Genomic DNA, 19,430 nt, shown 5'->3' with positions numbered 1-19,430 from the left:
TGTATGTGCAGCAAGGCAATAAATCAGTCCATGGTTATGCTCAGGTCTCCACCTCCAATGGGAAGTAATTTGCTTTTATGTTAGACGGTCTCAAGGATATCACCGTAATGGGGATCGAGAGAGCCATTGAGAATCTATGGCAGAAAATGGGCTGTAGATTAGATGACATTTTCAGTGTTCATCTATCTGCCTTCTCAGTATGATCCATTCTCAAGAAATTGGAGTTAAGCAAGAAGAAAGCCACATGTGTGTTTGGAAATAGACATCCTTGTTTAGCATCTCTCTCATGGGGTTTGCTGAGGCGCCTCCAGAGGCTAGTATTCTTGGGACACTTCCACCCAATTATAGCTCTGTCCCTGGGTACAGCAGCACACTTGTGATCTTGATCATTCACACATTTGAATGCAGATACTGAGTTGTCTGAATAGGCCTTCTGACTGTTCTGAAAGAGTGATGTAATAATCTGGCAAAAAGCATGCAGGACTCACCTGAGAGCAGGACCTGAAGCTGACATCACACGGTTCTCTTTCCCTCTCCCTGCAAAGTGTGTCTTCAGCCAGTGTGAAAAGAACAGGTGAGCTTCTGAGGGCAAACTAAATGAGGGCTTTGAGAGAGAGAGCCTTGAACGGGGCAGGCAAGGCAGAAATTTGCCACATCTCAGGATGTAGAGTTTGGCCTCTCTGAGAGAACCTGTTGCTGACTTCCAAGATACTTTAATACTGAAATTTAATATTTGCATGGTTTTAAGTGCACAATATATTTGTATTGTTTTAAAGATACTATAAACCACTTTGGGATTTTTAGAAAGGCGGTATTCAAATCTGACAATCAATCAATAAAGTAAAGAAACTCTGAGATCAGCAGCTCAGCAATTATCTATATTTGGAGATTTCTAGGGACGTTGGAGAGAAGGGGGTGAGGGGAACTGTGTGTGACTTCATAGCTATGTGTCCACTAGTAAGTCATTCGAAACCTGGGATGTCCATTGCATTTTCTTAAATGTACTTTGAGTACATTTGTGTACAGCAGTCATTTCATGAAGAAGTTAGACAAACGCGGCAGCAGAGAGAAGTCAGGTCTCTCTGCCGAAACCTTTTTAACCTTGACAACCTTCTTGCCTCAAGGTTTAATCTTAAGGAAGAAACTTGGTGCAATCAATTTTGAAAATCTCTGTGACTCCAAAAAGATATTTCATTGGCAAATACATTTTCCTGTCCGCAGTGTTTAGTTCAGTATAATTAACATGAATAATGCAAGGTGATTTCCTGATAGTTATTATATTAGAGGGCTCAGCTTGCTCATAACTGCCCCCATGATATATCCAGACTGTAAATTACTCCAAGAAAAGGAGGGGGAGGCCTAGTTTGATTAAAATGTAAGACATATTTTGAATTAAAAATATTCAAGGTCTTGCAAAAATGACCTTAACACTATGTTTTTCTCTCTCCTAAAAAATCTGCATAATTGTTCCAGTGACATCTTCTGCCCTCCTACCGTTTCCCCCCTTCTGTATCAATGAGATTGTTATTGCTTTTTATAAATGGCATGACTTATTTAGTTCTACTCACCAGAGCTTAGGAAGGGCAGAGCAGGAAAGCGGCATTTTATCGTCAGACGCAAACTTCTGCTTTTGTTAACAAAATGTAGACTGATCTTAAGTTCGTACAGGTTAAAAGGAGAAGCACCAGGGACATTCTCATTCACGGAGTTCTTTCAGCTTCAGGATGGAAGCACAGAAGAAATAGCTTTCATTATGATAGCCCTGTTCACATGCCCAAAGCAGGGATATTCCATGGCTGGCTGGGAGGGGGAAGCAAATTCCCAAGGACTGGCCTTGCCCTAGCCTCCACATGTTGATTGGTCCAATGACTTGTCTGCATAAGGCTGACGTCTGCATAACATGTATACTTACAGGCCCCCTTCACAGTCCTTTCCAGGCATTAATCCATGAGAAAATGTGTACAGACATCTGTACACTTGTACAGCTTAATATCTGAATCGGGCTCAGGTTAAAAAGTTAACCAAGATTGTTAAACTGGCGGCCCCTGAACTCCGCAACTACTCAGTGGTGACAGCACATGCTTTGCATGCAAAAGGTCCCAGCTTCAGTCTCTGACATCTCCAGGTACAGCCAGGAAAAACTCCTCTCTGAAACCCGGATAGCGATTGCCAATCAGCCTAGGTAATACTGAGATAGATGAACCAATCATCTGGCTAATGTAGCTTCACATATGTTCAACATTCCTCCTTGGATAACGTTGTCCTGTGTCCATGTTCATAAGAACATAACAGCAGTCCTGCTGGATCAGGCCCAAGGCCCATCTAGTCCAGCATCTTATTTCACACAGTGGCCCACCAGATGCCACCAGAAGCCTGCAGGTAGTTGTTGAGGGCATGCCCTCTCTCCTGCTGTTACTCCCCTGCAACTGCTACTCAGAGGCATCCTGCCTCTGAGTCTGGAGGTGGCCTATAGCCCTCCCACTAGTAGCTGTTGAAGTTACCCACCTCTCTTCCATGAAGTTATCCAAACCCCTCTTCAAGCCATCCAGGATGTTGGCTGTCACTACATCTTGTGGCAGAGAATTCCACAAGTTGATTATGCGTTGTGTGAAAAAGTACTTCTTTTGGTCCTAAATTGGTCCTAAATTTCCTGGCAATCAATTTCATGGGAAATTCTAGTGTTCTAGTGTTCCGGTTCTAGTGTTAGATGAGGGGCAGAAGAATTTCTCTCTATCTACTTTCTCCACCTCATGCATGATTTTATAGACCTCTATCATGTCTCCCCACAGTCATCTTTTTTCTAAACTAAATAGCCCCCGGTGTTGTAGCCTTGCCTCATAAGGAAGGTGCTCTAGGCCTCTGATCATCTTGGTTGACATTTTCTGCACCTTTTCCAGTTCTACAATGCCCTTTTTTAGATGTGGTGACCAGAACTGAATGTAATACTCCTACATTCTCCTACATGTATTCCTTTATGTTCAACACTCCTACATCAAGTGTATCGTGTACACAGGTAAAGATCTGTACACAAGCACAGTCATTCACATGTTATGTTGATTACAGGCACAAAAAGTACACTTCCTTTATGTACCATGCATTTGAAGGGCCTGTATAAAAGTTCACTTTTAACATGAACACAGGTACAGTCATTCACACAAACACAAGTACGAGTGTACAGACATCTGTACACTCTTACAGCATAATGTCTGAATTGGGCTAGTGTGTCCTAATCTATAACTCCTTATGCACACAGCAATGAGCTGCCACTAACTGAGTAAACTACAGGTTACTCAATGCAAGGATTCTGTGTACTTACCAATATGGCTGGTTTTTGTGTAGCTGGTTTTTTTGGGTGGAATGCTAGGTTGAATAAAGAGAAGGCGAGCTGGACTTCAACCAGTTTGAGAGGTCCTGATGATCTAGCTCTGTATTGGTGAAATGCTTCCTCCATCCAAAAGCTGCAAAGCAACCAGCAAAGGTGAACTTCTATGCCTTTCCTTGTTAAGAGTGGTGTTTATTTTCCCAGTTCTTATGGATGTAATATATAATTCCATCACAACTTAACTGCATTTCGGAATTCATTTCATCTTTTATGTGCCATCTCACTGTTTTTGTATGTTGCTGTGGTGGATAATTTGGGTCCGTTCCCCCAGCCCCCATTCCAACAGTGCAGTCATTGTTCTTTAAGCATTTGTACATTTGGCATGGAGAACAGTTCAAAGGGTTTTTAAGCATGTACAGCGCTCCAAGTACTGCAGTATCCAGGTGCTTTCCAATTGTGCAAAATGACTTCTGAGTTTGGGGGATTTGATACTTTGGGCAGTCATTCTCAAATTTGATGTTCAACTGTCATTGGTAAGAATACAGAATTTACCTCCCGCATGTGCCATGCCACATAACTGAACAGTGTGTCCTTTGAATGTAATCATTAAAATGTCATGGCTGTGCATCCTAATGGTTTTCTCTTTAACTAGCTGAGTTTACCAGTTTACCTGTTGGTTTCATGCCCCGCTGTCCGGGCTCCCTGGAGGCAGATGGCTGGCCTCTGTCAGAAGCAAGATGCTGGACTAGATGGACCTTTGGTCTTCTCCAGCAGGTCTCTTCTTATGTCCATGAAAGAGGGGTGGGCAGACTGTTACTGAAACTGCTTGTTTTGGGGCTGCAAACAGCACCCCTCTATGTGATTTGGAGTTGCAGGCTTGCAACCTCCATCATGGATACCTGACGGGATCGTGAACTCTGCACATGCCTATATCTGGCAAGCTATGCAGTTTGGTCGCTTGGCCCAAGGTAAGAAGAATAAATGGCACATGGGGAGACCCTCAGGGCCTCTCTTGCAAAAAGCAAGACGCTAGAAAGCAGAACTGGGTCAAAGAGGACTTCACAAGAGAAATAGCTAACTCCCTTTGCAATGGGATTAGCCCCAAGAATCACTCCTACATCTACCCAGATGACCATGCCCCCCCGCGCCCAACGTTAATGAGCTGGCAAGGTCCCAGAGGTAGGATAGTTAACAGAAAAAGGAAACCTCCCTCTCTCCCAGGAAGAGATCCCGGTCTCAGCTAAAGATTTTGAGTTTCCCCATTCAGTACTCCATGCACACCTCTCAATCAGCTTTTCTATCTTTTGTTTCTTAAAGATCATACTCACTTGATTTGCTCATGCAAACATGAACTTCTTTGTTAGATGTGGGTTTCAGCCTAAGGCAACCTAGGCTGGTGAAGTAAGTCACAAAAGGGCAGCTTGTAGAAAAAAATAATAAATGACCAGAATAAAGGATTTAGACATAAAAACCACTGAATTCCAGGATAAGTTTGCTGCAGGACCGGAGGGAGAGCAAGAGAGGCTGCTTTGTGGGAGGGGGAAGAAACTGGAGATAAGTTAGTGGGACAGAAAGCAAACGCAACCTTAAGCACAGAACAAGAGGTTACAAAATGGTGTACACTCCAGTGGGGGTGTCAGTGGGGGTTCCCACTCTTGGGTCCCCAGTTGTTGTTGGACTACAACTCCCATCATCCACAGCCATCATGGTCATTGTGGCTCTGGGTGATTTGTAGGAGTCGTCCAACAACGGATGTACTACAAATCATCCAGAGCCACAATGACCATGATGGCTGTGGATGATGGGAGTTGTAGTCTAACAACAACTGGGGACCCAAGGCTGGGAACTTCTAGGCTGCTACAGCGTCCATCACAGAGAACTCCGTCTGGATGGCAAAGCTTCAAGAGCCAGTGTGGAGCCTGGACTTGTCACCTTGATGGAGCTAGCATTTAATTCTGATCAAATGAGAATAGATGAATCAGGTGCTTAAATGCTCAAAACATCGACAACAAAGTCTCTGTCCTTTCCTCCTAGTTTGTAATCAGGTTCTTTGGAGAACCATTTTATGTCACGAGTTTAAAAGCTTGCCCAGTGCTTTCAACCCAGTTGGCAAGTATTCATTGTGGGGGAACATTGAGTGAAAATAGATGTACAATCTACAATTTGGAGACAAATGAACTTGTGTTTCCCTTGTTCAGCTTCTTTTCACTTAAATGCCTTTTATTTATTTCCCACACAGCCCAATTGTCTCCTGCAGTTCTCCCAACAAACCTGATGATTATTTGTTGGCTGGGATAATGCATCTTCTGAATGGGTCCTGTTGCTTCCTACCACCTGTTGGTTTGTGATGGTGATTAATAAATGCATGTTAGACTTTGAGAGCCACTAGGAAATGCCAGCTCCATCATTGGCTCTGGTACTTAGGAGACCCTGCTTGGAAGTTTGTCTTGTTTGAATATTAAGCATATGGGTCGAATGGTCAAAGTGCTATCAAAGGGAACACAGAGGGTAGTAAAATATTGATGAAATATTGCTCAAAGGAAGGCTGGGAGAGCATAATGGGTTTTGAAGTTATCTGTTTGGGAAGCGGGGTACTTCAACGCCCACAACAGTTTCTGTCAGAACATCCAGACTGTGCAATTGAAATCTATAATACATTTGGATGAACATTAGCTCATTGATGCTAATTTGAAACATGGATTTTTTTGTCATGGGCCAGAGTTGCTGATGGTCGTGAAGAGTGATACGGCACTTGGAGAGATACGGCACTTGGAGAGAAACGTTGAGGCCTTTGATCACTTGATTTCAATTAATTTCCATTTTCAATCAATTATTACAAAGCAATGCAAAGTAATCACCTAGATTAATGTATCCAGCATCTGCTGCAGCTTCCTGAAGAGTGGGGGAAGGAACACTCAGCGATTGGTCAATGCCCGCTCTTAAGAACCTGACTGAACTGTGGGGGAAAGAAGCCACTTCCTTGCTGAATTTTCCAAAGCTAGGTTCACAGGAGTAGGGTTGCCACAGGTCCAGGATTGGCTTGGACAGTCTAGGAATTGGACACCCTGTTCAGGATGCAGGAAAGGCATTGCCCTGGATATAAAATCTCCAGGCAAAGTGGAATGATTGCTTTAATGAATTGTACCCGTTTTTCTGGTCCTTCTCTCCAGGCATTGTACCTACCTGGTGCCAATGTTTAAAAGCCCCATATCCTTACCCTTTCTCCAGCACCAATGCTGTTGACTGGCTAGACTGGGTCTCTCTCTATGGCTCAGTAAGCCCCTTCCCCTCCTTTCTGTATCATCTCCAGACAGGGGCGGAGCCACCATTGGGCCAACGGGTTCAAAGAACCCGGGCCGCTGACCAATCAGGGGCCACGTCTCGCGGCCCCGACACCCCCCGCATCTGATGTCAGATGTAGGGAGGCTAGTTTAGCTCCTGAGTGAGGGCCGCTCTGCCCCTTTGGGAACTAAACAAAGGCTGGCGCTGCGTTCGCAGCACCAGCCAGGAGCGGCTCTTCCCTGCAAAGGCAGGGAAGAGTCGCTTCTGGTTGGGTGCTGCGAATGCAGCGCCAGCCTAAGTAGATCCGGAAGGCTGTCGGCAGTCCCGCTCTGCCGTTGTCTCCAGAGCTAGCTAGGGTGGTAGTGGGTCCTTGGGTTTAGCTGTGACATATATGGAAAAATTGAGCCCACTTCTCTCTAGATGCACTTTTGGGGTCTCCCTCCTTTCTAGAACACTCATTGCCTGATGCAGTTTCTGCAGTCTTATGAGGGCCCCTCTTAGTCAACAGGAAGTATCTCCTGTATGGAATAGCAGGAAGAAATCCAAGGAGCAACAGGCCTTAAAACACAAACTTCCTTGACATTTAAGACCTTACGGTCTTCTTCGGAGGCCCTCCAAGTGCCCCTGCCAAACTAGGTGAGGCGAATGGCTGCTAGGGAGAGGGCCTTTTCGGTGGTTGCCCCCCATTTTTGGAATAGCCTCCCCAGTGAGGGTTGCCTGGCTTCATCACTTTCTTCTTTTAGATGTCAGGCAAAGACCTTTTTGTTCACTCAGGCCTTTTAAATTTTAACTGATTTTAAAAGAGTTTTTAAATTGCTTTGTATTGTATTTTGTATTTTCCCCCTCTTTTGGTCTGTTATGATTTAATGTGTAATGTGTTGTTGTCATCATCATCATCATCATCATCATCATCATCATCATTGATGAAGCTCTGCAGCTCCACTCCCAACTTCTACTCCCCAAACTATATGAGCTAAGAAGGAACAACAAACAGGAACCACATTTCCCCCTGGAAGACATTACATAGCTGTATCCAGCTACACTGACATTACATAGCTGTTTCTTGTACTACACTGCCAGGCAAAAATACAGCGTGCCCTCTATTTCCCCCTCTATAGCGTGCTATAGGGGGAAAATGCACAAAACTGCCACCAAGCTCAACTGTCAAGCACTTTTCCCAATTCTGGTCAGAAAGTAGGGTTTTAACATTTGCACCCAGCCCTTGATGGTTGTGTCCAGGAATTCTCTCTAACGAATGTGGCAAGAAGCAATGACACCAAACAGATTGCTCTGCAGAGCACAATGCCCTGTTAGAACACAAAATGCAGCAACCTCTGTCATGTTCTTGGCCCTGTTCAACAGAAGGCTTGTTCACACAATTGTTTGAATCTAGGTTTAATGTGGGTTACCAACATCAAAGCGATTATGTGATCAAATGACAAGGTAGTTTATGGTCTGAGATTCCCAATTTGGCCGTGTTCTTTATGGCTTTTCTTCTGCAGCACTGCGGTCCATGGGCAAAGAAGGGAAAAAAAAAGACTGTAAAGCAAATAATATTAGATATGGAATGGCAAGAGGAGATAAGTAGGACCCCAAAACGACTTAAAATATGGAGACTTGCCTCTATTGATAATTGATTGATTGATTGCCGTTAAATATCATCTGAAATGTTGGAGAACTGCTGCCAGGCAGTCTAGATGATTTACACTTTGATTGATTCATTGATTGATTAAGTGCCGTCAAGTTGGTGTCAACTCTTAGCGACCACATAGATAGATTCTCTCCAGGATGATCTGTCCAACTTGGCCTTTAAGGTCTCTCAGTGGTGCATTCATTGCTGTCATAATTGAGTCCATCCACCTTGCTGCTGGTCATCCTCTACTCTTTCCTTCCACTTTCCCCAGCATTATGGACTTCTTAAGGGAGTTGGATTTCCACATAATGTGTCCAATGAATGATAGTTTGAGCCTAGTCATTTGTGCCTTGAGTGAAAATTCTGGATTGATTTGTTCTATGATGCATTTGTTTGTTTTCCTGGCTGTCCATGGTATCCTCAAAAGTCTTCTCCAGCACCAAAGTTCGAAAGCATCAATACCTTTTCTATCTTGCTTCTTCAATTGCCAAGACCTAATTACCCCTAAATATTATAGAGCATTTTTTTCTTGCTTGCTTTGATGTATTGCCCTCAGAGGTTTTATATGGTCGATATGGTGGAATTTCTTATTCTGAATGCTACTGCCCATGTGATACCACAGGCCATAGAGGATGTGGGTCATGTTGTAATTTTACCCCCTAGGGAATTTTCCTAAGGGAATTTTTCATGTTGTAATTATATTGTAATTTTTATAGGGACATAACTGAATTTTATAGGGAATTAAGTTGATTTTACCCCTGATTAAGGACATACCAGACAGAGGAGATGAAATATATTTTTTCATGTAACTTGTCAGATCATCAAGCCAATGTTACCTACAACGTGGCTAGGTTCTGTTTAATAACAATGAACTTACAATGGCATCTAATTACTAATGTAGTGGAGTAATTTACTATGTTGCTGTATAATTGTAAAGCTATGTTGTTGCTATATTGTTGTATGGACAATATAGGCCCTTTCTGGGCCTATTCTCCATCACAGTGGTCATTTTGGAGGCCGCTGAACATGTGCAGTGGGACCCTGGGTTACCTCAGAGAAGTGCCCCGGAGGGGGTTAGTTAATTTTTTAAAAATGGCTCAATGAACCCCAAGACTGGGGGGGGGGTGTTCAGTCCAGGGTTGATCTGAACTGGGGGTGGTTCAGTTTGAACCCGAACCTTCAGACTGAATCATTTCAATATTGAACTGGTTAAGATTCAAATCTGTTTGCACACCCCTAGTCAGCCCACAATGGGGCCCACAATGCCACTTCTGTCCACGGCAAGGGCAAGTAATTGCCTTTGAATGGGCTCTGCATGCCAGGGTGGCCTTAGGTAGTGAGTGCTCTATGGGATGGCAATTGCCAGTCACCTGTAGTTAAGAAAATCTTACAGGAGTTATGGGCAGAAAAATGAAAGTCGCTTCCTTTGATCATACTGAGCATGCTCCACTGCCAGAGGCGTATCTAGGGGAAATAGCGCCTAGGGCAAGCACTGAAATTGCGCCCCTGTCCAAACATCTGACACCCATCTTTCTGATAACTTTACTATAATATCATCTGAAAAATATAAGTCAAGCTCATTCATCTTTGAAAATTTCAAAAACTATTTAGTAGTGGACGTAGCCAGACCAAAAAAATGCTGGAAAACTACAATTTTCAGTATGTTGGGGCTCATGAAATACCCACATACTATGTGGAGGTGTACTTGGAAAACTAAACAGAAGAGCCTGTCTAATTCTCTACTAGGCAATGTAGCATCACTATTACATAAGTTTTAAAAATAAATGGAGAATTAAAGGATATGCAGAGTCAACTGTGTCACTGCTTGGAATATATTCTAGTATTTCAGAAAGACAGTTAAAATGAGAGAAAGAGAGCAAGAAACTCCCAGTGGCCGTAATACTAAGGATTTCACACTGATTCAAAAACAAACTCACCATTAATAACCATATTATTAAGACACCACATTTAACTCACTTATCATAAGAAGCAAAGTAAGAGCAAATGAATACAACCCTAGCTCATAAGCTTCATCTCAGTATTCACAAGCCCTGATTCTCTGTATATAGTGCCAAACTGAATATGTGTACAGTGACTTATATTATATTAAATTATTATTTTTTACCTGTAGCCTTTTCGGGGGGCTTCCTATAGGCTGTGGGAGGGGGGTCTGCAAAGGTTACCTCTCCCACCGCTGGCCTCTAGGGCCTCGCAGAGACCATTTGAGCATGTGCAGTTGCCATTTTTAAAAATAATTGGTTATTTTAAAAAATGGCAGCTGAAAACAAAATGGCCATTGCACATGCTCAAATGGCCTCTGCGAGACCTGGCATGGCCTAGGGCCTCACAGAGGCCATTTGAGCATGTGCAGTGGCCATTTTGATTTTGGTGGCCACTTTTTTTAAAAAATTTTTTTTTTAAAGAATTTGCACCCCCCTTCAAGTGGCGCCCAGGGCACGTGCCCTGCCTGCCCTACCCTAGATACGCCTCTGTCCACTGCATTTGCGCATGCTCAGCTGTACAGATTAGGAAAATGTCTCAGTTAAGATAAACATCTGCTACAGCAGCACCACCTCACCTCACCTCACCCCACCTTTGCTGACATCACCCTAGCCCTATGGTAGGATATAATAGGTAAGAGAATGGCACGAGTAATGATGTGAAAGTGAACACATGATGTGCTGGGGCTTTTTTAAAACATGAGAGTTAAGCCACTGGCTTTATGGAGATGGTTGGTCTTGAGGAGGGATTTGAAGGGCAAGAGAGGAGGCATCATATCAGTGTTTGGGGAGAGAGTGCAGGCTCATCTGCCTTATTGAACCTTTCCAAATTGGCGTTTCCTCTCATGTTGCTAACTCTCATGCATTCACTGTACACAGCAAATTTGCTCATTATTGCTAAAGTGCTTCTTAATTGGAAACAGGGCTAGAAATTTTGCAAGAGCAGACTAAATATGTTAGCTTGTTTAATGCAATCCAAATGTTTGTGATGGCCGTTTGTTATCCTCGCAACCAATCGACTGGATTGTGTCTAACAGATTGACTGTTTATGTATAGAACCGTTAGATCCCAGACTGAGGCCGCTAAAAGCTAATGATACCAAAATGGCATGGCATAATTCCACCTGCCATATAAAAAATGGTGCTTGTCCCATATTTCGCCTTCATTGAGCTTCTTTTTCTCGCATAATAAATGCTCAATGGAGACATTTTAAAATGCAGGATTTATAGTGAGTCTACTCCATAAGAAAGGCAGGTTGAAAAGTAGCAAGTCAGAGACAGGATCATTATTAGCACATTGTGCTGAGCGAGGAATTCTTCATGCCACACTGATTCATCCATCTTAAGATCACCACTTTGTATTAAAGGAATGGGCTATGAACTTCATAAAACGAATCCTTTGGGGATGTGATTTATCCACATTTCAAGTGGAGCAAAAAACTACCCAGTTAATTCCTCTGAGGGCCAACCTGATTGGCCAGAAGCACCCTGATATCATTGGCCCACATGGGCTACTGCACAATGCTGACCTTTCCACCAGGGGCACACCTAGGTAAATTGGGCACCCGGACCACCCAGCCATAAGGCTCCCTCCACGCGACCCCCCACCAACCTACTTTTTGGGGCTATCACCAAACCTCCATTTAAAAAAATTACAGCTGTCATGCAGCTGAGGGGTGGCTGCCGGGGGTGGGGGTGAGTGGAGCAGTCCTTCTCCCCCCGCCCCCGATGGCTGCCAGAGTGATGCTGGGCCCAATGTCTTTGGTCAACTGCAAGGAGTGCCTGGGCAGTTGAGAGATCATCACAAGGCACAGTTGAGAGACCATTGAACAATGGAGGTTCGACAGGGTGGGCATGAGGTGGCTGCCGGAGACCCCCCAGCCATTTGGAGCCCCCCCCCCCGAGAACTTGGAGGCCATGGACTGGGTCCTCAAGGTCCGGGAGCTCCTCTGCTTGCCAGGTTTGGCCTTCAAAGAAACGGTATGATACCTCCCAGTAAGGACATGTAGGGGTGAAGACAGAAGGACACTTTGAGGAACAACTGCTTAATATTTCTTTTTAGGGGGGAGGAAAAGATACTTTTTGGAGGGGGGGGGAGATGAAAATTGAATACAGGGCCCTCATTATCTGCAGTTTCACAGACTGCGGTTTCCTGTATACGCAAACGGGTCTTAGAGACTTGGTTTCTAAGTACAAAAAATTGTCCATTTCCAACTATCCTTGGTTCCTGAGTGGCCGGAGAAATGTCTTCCGGTGTCATTTCCAGCTGTCATTTTGGAGCGCAGCAGCAGAGCCAATTTGTGGCTCTCTTTTGCACACACACACACACGCACACACATAATGGCGATGCAATACGCATGATGGATCTGCTACAATACTTCTCCCCAGACCATTTTTATTGCCTAAGTTAAAACATAAAAAGAGGGAATTGCAACAAAGAACAGAAGTTTCGATGTATATACGTCGGTTTCAGTGTTCTATGTGTTCGGCTTCGGTGTTCAGAACACTGAAGCTGATGTATATATGTCAAAATGTCTGTTCTTTGTTGCATTTCCCTCTTTTTATGTTTGAACTTACACAATAAAAACGGTCTGGAGAGAAGAATTGTATCACAAAAATCTGCAAAAAATTGTGAAAACATTGTAGGATTCGTGCATTCTGGGAGCAATGCTGGAGAGTTGGAGACCAGAGGAAAGTACTGTGTTTTCCTCCTCATTTCTGCCCTTCCCTGTATTTCTGGCCCCTTTTTTGGTGTGAGGAACCTAACCCCTGGATTCCCATATGGATAAGTTTTCTTTATTTGTGTTTTTTGTATTTGCACAGATAGGTGAGAATGGAAACCCTTCTAATACAGAGGGCCTCCTGTATATGTGTTATTAGGTTTTGTGGGGAGTGGAGTTCAGTAAAATGAGGGGGGAATTCCTAAAAAAAACCTTTTTGGGGTGTGTGCTCTGTACTCCTGAAGGCCTGGCCTCCCCATCCTCAGTAGCGGCTTCATGTTGATTGCCCCAGTTCACCAGCTTCCCCGTCACTGCTGAAAATGTACTTTTATGAAGCAGTTCCCCATTATAGTCTTTCAAACCTTGAAGCATAAAGATGTGCCTGAGAAGACCGTGTGTGTGTGTGTGTGTGTTGAGAAGTATTCCACATGTCAGTTGTGGTTAGTATCATAATTTGTAATGGTCGTTAGCCAGGACAGGCATTCAATTAAAGGACTCAAATATCACCAACTGAACAATTTCCCTCTGGAAACACTCACAAGACTTCAGCCTTCTCAGGACTATATTTGATGGTCAATTGCACAGATCTATAAACGTGTGATGCTCTAATTCATTCATTCATTCATTCAATTTCTATACCGCCCTTCCAAAAATGGCTCAGGGCGGTTTACACAGAAAAATAATAAATAAATAAGATGGATCCGTGTCATCAAAGGGCTAATGAGAAAGGATGCATTAAAATCCTTGTTAATTGAAAAATCGAATTAATAATAATAATAATAATAATAATAATAATAATAATAATAATACACACTGCTACACAGGGTATCCTTTTTGTCTTTGTCAGGCTGACTGGCCAGCCTTACCAGCCTGACCAGCCTCACTCAGACATTGGGGCTATCTCATTACCAGCATTTTCGTAGTAGGAGGCAGTAAACATAGGTTTACAGGCTCATGAGAAGCTGTGGGAATCCTGCTGATCCATCCCTTCAAATGTGCATAGCCCAACCTTTGTACCCACATCTTAACCGAGGAAGGTGGGAATTAACAGTGGTCCTACCTGGAAGTTTAGTATATGAAGCAGTGTTGGGGCAGCTGGTGATTTATTTATCTTATTTTTCTGGGCAGGATGCTTAATGCCTTATATTACTGCTCCTCTCATCTCTCTCACTAATTTTCTGATGCTTTGTTTGTGATGGAAAGATCATCCTTATGATTGGGGCCATTTCCTGTTTCCACATACCGAAGAATGAGGAAACTCCATGAAATTTCAAGAAAAAGCCAGTCAGATAGTTTTAGAGAAGGCCCAAGGTATCAAATTCTCTGTGCTCTTGGTGGGGGCTTGCTACCTTTCAAAAGTGACCTCTGAAAGCTTTGAAAGTGGCATGTGGTGGGTGGGGGAGGAGAGGGAAGGATGCCAATGGTCTCCTCTTCTTTCTTTGGGCTGCTTGCAAGCTTTGTAAAGAATGTGAGGAGAGGAAAGCTTGCAAGGTTCAAATATGTCCTGAAGAGCTCCTCTGATGGTGGTGGAGGGCATCTTGTCACCCTGCTCATGCCCTGATAATCTGCCACCTGAGGTCACCACCTCACCTTGCCTCATGAAAGGCCCGCCCTTGGACAGTGTCACGTTAGCCTGATTCAGATGTTATAAAATCACACCACTGTAGCTGTGTACAGCAGCATGAAAGGGGAGGAAGTCCCACCTCTGCTGTGTCAATCACCTTTGTGCCATGCCACTCATGATTACAGTGGGGCTTGTCTAAAGAGGGAAGAGCCCTATGTGTAATGGCAGGCACTTTGACGGTTGCGATTCTGAAGCGAACCTGCCTTACAATCATGGAAGCACTTGCCATCATGGGTAGGGCTCTTTCCTACCCATAATGGCGGGCACTTCCATTATATTGAGGCGGGATTGTTTCCAGCCTCGCAATCATCAAAGTGCCTGCCATCACACGTAGGGCTCTTCCCTCGTACATGGACGATCTGAAGTTGTATGGAAAGTTCCAGTCAGAAATTGAATCACTGCTAAACACTGTCCGTATATTCAGTAGTGATATAGCAATGGAGTTTGTACTAGACAAGTGTGCTGCATTAATAATGAACAGAGGGAAAATAAGAAAAACAGAAGGAATAGAACTGCCCAATGGAAGCAAGATCAAGAACCTGGAAGAGAAAGAACATGACAAATACTTGGGCATTCTCCAGGCTGATAACATTGCACACACTGAAGTTAAAAGAAAAATGGGAAGTGAATACATCAGGAGAGTTCGAAAAATCCTCAAGTCCAAACTCAATGGTGGGAACACCATACAAGCCATAAACACCTGGGCTATACCTGTTATCAGATGCACTGCAGGAATAATAGACTGGACCCAGGCAGAGCTAGAGATGCTAGATCGTAAGACCAGGAAAATAATGACCATCAATCATGCTCTGCACCCCCACAGTGATGTCGATAGGCTATACCTCCCTTGCAGCTCAGGTGGAAGAGGAATGCTGCAAATCCATCGAACAGTCGAGGAGGAGAAAAGAGGCCTTGAAGAATATGTCAAGGACAGTGAAGAAGATGCACTTCAAATGGTCAATAACGAGAAACTATTCAACACCAATGAAACAAAGCAGGCCTACAAGAAAGAACAAGTCAAGAACCGAGCAGAAAAATGGAAAAAGAAGCCACTGCATGCTCAATATTTGCACAATATAAGTGGAAAATCAGACATCACCAAGACCTGGCAATGGCTTAAGAATGGCAACTTGAAGAAAGAAACACAGGGTCTAATACTGGCTGCACAAGAACAGGAACTAAGAACAAATGCAATAAGAGCAAAAGTTGAAAAATCCACAACAAACAGCAAGTGCCGCCTTTGTTACGAAGCAGATGAAACAGTGGACCACCTAATCAACTGTTGTAAAAAGATCACATAGACTGACTACAAACAAAGGCGTGACAAGATAGCAGGGATGATACACTGGAACATCTGCAAAAAATACAAGCTACCTGTAGCCAAAAATTGGTGGGACCATAAAACTGAAAAAGTTGAAGATGTAAAAATATTATGGGACTTCTGACCACAAACAGACAAACATCTGCCACACAATACACCAGATATAACTGTAGTTGAGAAGAAAGAAAAACAAGTCAAAATAATCGACATAGCAATACCAGGGGATAGCAGAATAGAAGAAAAAGAAATAGAAAAAATCACCAAATACAAAGATCTACAGATTGAAATTGAAAGGCTGTGGCAGAAAAAGACCAAAATAATCCCAGTAGTAATTGGCACCCTGGGTGCAGTTCCAAAAGACCTTGAAGAGCACCTCAACACCATAGGGGCCACAGAAATAACCATCAGCCAGTTACAAAAAGCAGCTTTACTGGGAACAGCCTATATTCTGCGACGATATCTATAACAACAGCAACAACATTGACAATAAAATTCTGGCATCCCAGGTCCTTGGGAAGGACTCGATGTCTGGATAAAACAAACCAGTCAATAACACCTGTCTGACTGTGTAAACAAGAAATAATAAGCTATAAAATTAAATAGTTTCTTTTGGACACTTGTGGAGTGATTATCTTGCCCTTTTATAGAATAAAAGCAACAATCCAGGCAGTCTCAATTCTTTCTCCCCGCCCCCTGCCGGCTTTTTTCCTTTATTTTCTTTATTTTTCTTTATTTTCTTTTCCTGAATGAGGATTGTGTTGGGAATAAAATGCCATTTCTGGAAAGTCAGTTGCTGTGGTGAAGAAAAAGACCCCCATGAGAATTTCAGAGAATATTCGAAAGTTCTGTAGAAATTCTTCAGAATCCACCCACCCGCCCAATATTCTTCCCCTGAGAAATTTTGGAGAATATTTGGGGGGCATATTATCCCCATGTCTAAACTGTCATGAATAGTTTAGACTTTTTGCTTAAGGCTGTATGCAAAAAGTATAGCACACTTGAATTTGCAGAGAACAAACATCTTTGCAGTTAGAATGATTCCAGTATGACTATTTGAGATACATACAGGTTAAGCTGCCAGCGACCTATTTGAAGAGCATCAACATATTACTTACTGGCAGAACTGTGTGGGAAATCCCAACAGAACTTCTCTCTCTCTCTCTCCACTGGGAAGTGGCCTTTAAGTCAGCAAAATGTTTCATCAGAAAAACTTCAAGATGAAAGGTCAGTTCACAAAACACTTTTATCTCAGTCAATGAAACCAGATTTTAAAAAAGAAAGATAACCAGGAGAAACAGAGCTTTGAGGACTGTATTGGTTATGTAATAGACCGCCCTGCCCATCTGCTGTAAAATATTTGTTTCCAGAGAACCTTGACTACCAGATACAAATAAAGTACTGTAAATTGCTAGTCTATATCACTGTGGATGAAAAGATTCTCTTATGAGAGATGACCTTTTGAGGCGGGTCTCACGATCAGTGAGACTTGCTTTTGCCGGGTTTGCGGGGAGAGTGGGCTAAGAAAGCGGGTTTGCGGGGAGAGCTAAGCCCGCTCTCCCTGCAGACGATTGGGCAGACCTGCCTGGGTGGCCGGATGACGGAGCCAGCAGGGGCTGGGGAGTTTGGGGGCCGTGCAGCCCCCGCAAGCTCCAGTATGCCCTGCGTGAGCACACAGGGCATACTGGAGAGACCCCCCGAGCCGGAAGGCTGCTTTTCAGCATCCTGCCAGGGGTCTACTCGTGAGTAGCCGAGGTGTGGAGCCGCGCCACGGCTACTCACAATCCCAAAAACCGGGTTTGCAGAGTGAGCGCTCCGGTTTGAGGGGTGAGCTACTTGAACGGGTTACCCGCTCAGAAACCACCAGGCTCGCAGCCGAGCCCGGTTGTTCCCACGGTGGGATGAAACCGGGCTAGCGAAGGATAGTCCGATTTCGTCCCATCGTGTGAATAGCCTCTTCCATTCCTTCCGTGCAATGTTTCATAGGTGCTTCACTTTGTGTGCCTGTGAAATGAAGCCAGTGCGGTGCAGTGGTTTGAGTTCAAATCCCTGTTGAGCCATAGAACCCACAGGGTGGCTCTGGGTCAGTTATTTCTCTCTTAGCCTAACCAAGTGTTTTATAGCTGCTTCCCTCAAGCACACAAAGAAGCAATTCACACGAACGTGCGAAAGAGGGCTAATGCAACTCAGCCCGCTTTTGCGTGGTTGTGAGAACCACTGGGCTTGCGGGTGAGCTAGCACACCTAAAACCCCTTCCTCTTAACCCAGGTTAGTGGAGAGAGTGCTCCGCTAACCCGGATTTTCGGGTCGTGAGACGCCGGCGCGCGTCTCCAAGGTTTGCGAGGAGACCTCCAACTGGGAGGCTCCATCAAGCCTCCTGGCCTCAGGGTTCTCCCCAGCATGCCCCATGCACTCATGCAGGGCATGCTGGGACTTCCGGGTGCTGGGTGACCCCCAATCTGCCCCACCCCAACTGGCTCCATCACGGAGCCAGTAGTCAGGTGGGTAGCCGATCCGGCCACCCAGGGTGAGTGCTCTGCTCATGTGTGCTCACTAATCCTCCCGGCGCGTCACACTAATCATCTGAAGCTCCTAAAAGAAATCTCAGGTAGATTTAACAAAAGGATTGATTCAGCAACCATTCCATTTTCTCCTTTCCCTCCCTTTTCCTTTCTGACTCCTCCACTACAATCTCTACAGGATTCCCCCAGGACAAATGTCCCAACAATCAAACTGCAAAAGATTACCGGATGGAATACAACATCTACCTTAGGGGGTTGTTGTGCGGCTAAACATAACCATGTACCAAGAGAACCATGTACAAACAGAGCCTCTGGGCTCCTTCTGGAAAGAGTGGGATATAGATATAAGAAATAAATAAAATGATGTGCCCTTATGATCAGCAAACATCTCTTCTATCTTTTGTTCCAGACTCATGGGTGATGGCATTTGCTTTCCCTTCCACAACTTTTCATTGCAAGAGAATGGAATTGCCTGTCAGGGCAGGATCAGACCCCAAAGAAGTCAGGTGTCAAAGACCATAGCAGTTCTGTTTCTCAGCCGGAGAAGCAAAAAGTGCAGTTCATTTCCACTCTCAATGGACAATTTTTCATAAGAGCAGTCCAAACCTTAATAATGAATTAATTTTGCTGTAATGGCATTCCAAAGGATGTATTTATACAGATGTGCCGCTTCCCAGTAGATGGCAGTGTGGCAATGCAATTGCTCCTAATGGCCAAGGCCGAAGAACATATCTAAATCACATTAAAATAAATAAATGGAGCCTGTTCAAGTTATCTTTTTGGGGGAAAATGGTGAGAAATAAATATACTGAAAACCGTGCAGATGATGTAGTTGAAATGCAACTGATTTAACTAAATGAGAAGCTTTGTAAATGGTAAATTAAATTTTTATTACACCCTGCGTAGTTTTAATGTGGTGTGAGAGTCATTTGGTTGAATGAATTTTGAAAAAAAGGCAGCTGAGGACATTTGCTGTCTGTGATTGGTTGCGTGGCTCCCATATAACACAA

General features: G+C 43.9%; 1 long non-coding RNA gene across 1 annotated transcript in view; it reads right to left on the bottom strand.

Annotated features, from left to right (window-relative positions):
• Nucleotides 1-3,352: 3,352 nt before the first annotated feature.
• Nucleotides 3,353-19,430, bottom strand: part of LOC128333937 (uncharacterized) — a 237,496-nt gene continuing 221,418 nt past the window's right edge. Inside the window, exon 3 of the long non-coding RNA XR_008311122.1 lies at nucleotides 3,353-3,458. This is a non-coding gene — a long non-coding RNA (uncharacterized LOC128333937). The remainder of the gene's footprint in view (nucleotides 3,459-19,430) is intronic.

Source organism: Hemicordylus capensis, chromosome 8, assembly GCF_027244095.1.
Source record: "Hemicordylus capensis ecotype Gifberg chromosome 8, rHemCap1.1.pri, whole genome shotgun sequence".
Taxonomy (NCBI): domain Eukaryota; kingdom Metazoa; phylum Chordata; class Lepidosauria; order Squamata; family Cordylidae; genus Hemicordylus; species Hemicordylus capensis.
The sequence above is the reverse complement of the archived record's forward strand: the minus strand, read 5'-3'. Positions and strand labels throughout refer to the sequence as shown.